General features: G+C 32.8%; 1 pseudogene; it reads left to right on the top strand.

Moving 5' to 3' along the window:
* Positions 1 to 1,778, top strand: part of LOC112036506 (GDSL esterase/lipase EXL3-like) — a 10,522-nt pseudogene extending 8,744 nt beyond the window's left edge.
* Positions 1,779 to 4,158: the final 2,380 nt, after the last annotated feature.

Consider the following 4,158-nt stretch of genomic DNA (forward strand, 5'->3'; position numbering starts at 1 on the left):
TCTCTCTCTCTCTCTCTCTCTCTCTCTCTCTCTCTCTCTCTCTCTCTCTCTCTCTCTCTCTCTCTCTCTCTCTCTCTCTCTCTCTCTCTCTCATAGACATATATATATATATGCCTAACTGTAACATTACGGGCCTCTAATCCAATCAATGGTTGGCCTCTCATAGCATAAAGTTTCCAAATATAATTAATAATTCAATAAGTAATATAATTTTTCTTCTTTCCCTCCCTCTTTTTTAGTGGAAGAATTGGGAATTAAAGACCTCCTACCAGCTTATAGGGATCCAAGTTTGCAGCCCAAAGATCTCTTAACAGGTGTAAGCTTTGCATCTGGTGGCACAGGATACGATCCTTTGACACCTCAAGTAGTGGTATGCACATTTTAGACTCTCATTTTTCTCTTATAGTTCGATAGTTATAATGGCGATGAAAGATTTAAACTTTAAACGTTCTCGCTATAAATACCAAAAAGTATCAGTTGAACTATAAGACTCTTATTACATTTTAAAATGTTTTTTTTCTTTAAAGAAAATCATTATATAATAATTTTTTATATGATTCATTGTTTTTTCTTATACTTATTTTTCATTTTTGAGTACATATAGTCAGTCATACCACTATCTGAGCAATTACAAGATTTCAAGCAATACATAGGGAAGTTGAAAGGAATTGTTGGAGAAGGGAGAACAAACTTCATACTAGCCAAAAGTGTAGTTTTTGTGGTGGCAAGCAGCAATGACATTGCCAATACCTATTTTCTTACTGGAATAAGGAAAGTTGAATACGATATTCCATCTTATGCTGATCTTTTACTCAATTCAGCTTCTAATTTCATCAAGGTAACTTCATCTTCTTTTTCTTATATTTCCCCCTTATAATTGGTGATATCCAAGTTCACTAGTGAAATAAGCCCAAGTTGACAAAAAGATATTTCATGCATTTGATGTTATAATCTCTACTTTCACAACCACACGCAGTAAAAATGAGAATACATGCATCAAATATACATGATAATTATTGCAAGTCAATTTTTTTCTTACCTTAATAACAATTAACACCTATATATATATATATAATATAGTGGCACCAAGGTGGAATAAATGATTTTTTTTTTTTATCATATATATATATAATTAAGGAACTGTATGGACTGGGGGCACGAAGGATTGGTGTTTTCAGTGCACCACCACTAGGATGTGTGCCATCACAGCGACTTTTGGTTGGAGGCTCAGAAACTGAGTGTGCAAAGCAGCCCAATCAAGCATCACAAGTGTTCAATGATAAACTTTCTTGGGAGTTGGGTCACCTTAACAACAATTTGCCTAATGCAAAGGTGGTCTATATTGACGTCTACAACCCCATACTCGATCTCGTAACAAATCCAAAGAAATATGGTACTATACCTTTCTCCTTTATAATTTTAATCAGTTTATTTTATTTTATTTTATTTATTTTTTTATTTAAAATTTCTAATTTTATCTTATTTAGGATATCTAATATTTGGTATATTGTAAAATTCAGGCTTTGAGATTGCAAATAAAGGGTGTTGTGGCACTGGAACTGTAGAGGTAGCAATACTGTGCAACCAATTAGACCATCACACTTGTACCGATGACTCTAAGTACGTGTTTTTTGACAGTTATCATCCTACAGAAAAAGCTTACAAGATAATTGTCAATCAGCTCATTACAAAATATATCTACAACTTCGTTTGAGATTGATGATTTTCCTCAACTCTCAATTATCAACCAGACTTTGCAAATTCTTTTTCCTCTTATTGCAATGGGGATCGTCCTATTTTCTTTATGAAATATTATTGTAAGTTGTAACAATTAATTAGTTCTGAAAGTTTCATTGAGCTTGACCCAAATAAAAGGGATTAGGTTTTGAGTTGGGTGCCATTAGTGCAAATTAATTTCAATTGACTTAGATATCACATCCAATAAGATTTTGCAAATTTGTAAAGACCCAGTAATATAGTTGTTTAAGCGAACAAAACTAGTCATCCAAGAACTATTTCTGAACTTCAAACTCCAAAATGGTCCTTTATTTTAATCTAATGGAATAAAATGGTGAATGTTGCATTTGAATCCATGAATGTCGTCAAGGCCTAGTGCTTAAGCCGTGTTTAAAGCTGGCCATAGCACGTGTACTTAGGCTGCGGTCAGAAAACGGGCCATACAGACTCTGAGGGCTATAGTCACGCGTTTTAGGCTGCATTCAAAAACGCGGCTAAAGAAACGCGGCTATAGGCCAAATGGGGCTATGGCCGCGTTTTTGTGACCTGTAGCCGCGTTTTTAAACCGCGGCCATAGGCCAGTTTTTTTGTAGCTAGTGTCCCTAAATTCCAAACTAGTAAGTGGATCGTAGATGTACGTAGCTATCTACAACTACAAGACGTTTTCTTCTTCTTTGATTATTTTTTGGGAAGAAGGTAATCAGATTTTCATTACAAACAGCAAAAAAATCATACAAGATCGATCTTGGAGTAGTACAGAGTTTAACTCAGGAGGAATTAATGTCTTCCATCCAAACAAAACAATACAATCATTTACTTCGCAATCTTTTCTAGCTAGAAAATATGCAAGCCATCTTGTTTCCATGATGATATTACCGTTCTCGAAAATTCAGGGGCAGCTCTACGTAAAGTCCAAGATGGTCACAGGACTATCCTAACATGGAAAAAATAATAATTATTATGTATAAATTTTAAAAAATTATGATTTTTTTATCCTTAAAAAATCTCTATGACCACCCTATTTTTTTTTAGGACCAACATAATTAAACTTTAGACAAAATTTGGTAATAAGCTTGGTTGTAGACTAAGGCTACTATTTAAATCAATATATTTTTTTAATTGGATATGAATTTTAACAAATCTATCATTTAATTACATTTTCTTATTATATTTTTCATACATGCAAAATTTCAAGAAGCGAAAAGATCAATAGTTATGTCGTCAATTAAATGTTTAAATTTTGAGTTTTTGTAGTTTAAAATTATACATAAAAAATAAATCTAGGGATTAAATAGTAAATAACATTTGATTGACATGAAATTTGACACGTGTTTTAAGAAGTTAAAAAACATGTAATTCAGCTATTAGAAAATATGTAGCAATGTTAATTTGTTTAGTGAGAGTTGTAGCCTTAGGCTACAATTAAGTTTGTAACCAAACTTTGACTTTAAACTTTGGTCCTCATAACAATATATTAAGTCCTTACAAATAAAAAGAAAAAAGTCCAAGAAAAATCTTATTTAACTAAACTTTTGAATAGATGTAGCTTGCAACATTGATAATGAGACTACCATATAACGATTTTAAAATAAGAAAATTCGTAGAAGGAAATTATAAGACTTAATGTGTTTCCGTGTGTGTGTGTGTGTTTTTTTTTCAATATATAAAGTTCTCTTTTTGTTAGATTTTGTATAATTTAAAATTTTTAATAACCATCCTCAAAAAACTTCTTGAAGCCGCCACTGCAAAAAATGACCCCTTCAAAGTTGGCCATGTAAACATTCTCAACTGGTGGTTTCCACTTCCAACTTACCAGAAAGAACAACACAATCTTTTACCTAAATTAAGAAAAGTGAAGATCCGTTTGTATAGAGCTTTAATTTAGCAAGTATTTTAGGGAGCAACACATTTTTTTCATTTATGATCGAATAGCTCAAAAATTTGGTTAGAAAAGAGAAAATACTACTGCCTCTACTGTAGGCTTGATTGATCGAGGTTTAATTTATACCTCGACACCACCCGATTGATCAGGACTCTTGTTAGTGCTCTTATTTTGAAAATTTCTCTTTCAATAAGTAAATTCTAATACATATGATAATTCCTCAACTATTTTAGCACCTGAAAAAATGGAACAACATGGCTATGAGATGTTCAATTTCTATCAATGTTGATGGGGGGGGGGGGGGGGGGGGGCCCCATGCACCCCAATGTTAGTGCTCTTATTTTGAAAATTTCTCTTTCAATAAGTAAATTTCAATACATATGATAATTCCTCAACTATTTTAGCACCTGAAAAAATGGAACAACATGGCTATGAGATGTTCAATTTCTATCAATGTTGATAGAGGAAGTAAGTACTAAGTGTGGTTTGGATAATGCGTTTATAGGCTGCGTTTTGCGTTTTATCACTTGGGACCCACG

The sequence above is a fragment of the Quercus suber genome, unplaced genomic scaffold, assembly GCF_002906115.3.
Source record: "Quercus suber isolate HL8 unplaced genomic scaffold, Cork oak 2.0 scaffold_43, whole genome shotgun sequence".
NCBI lineage: Eukaryota > Viridiplantae > Streptophyta > Magnoliopsida > Fagales > Fagaceae > Quercus > Quercus suber.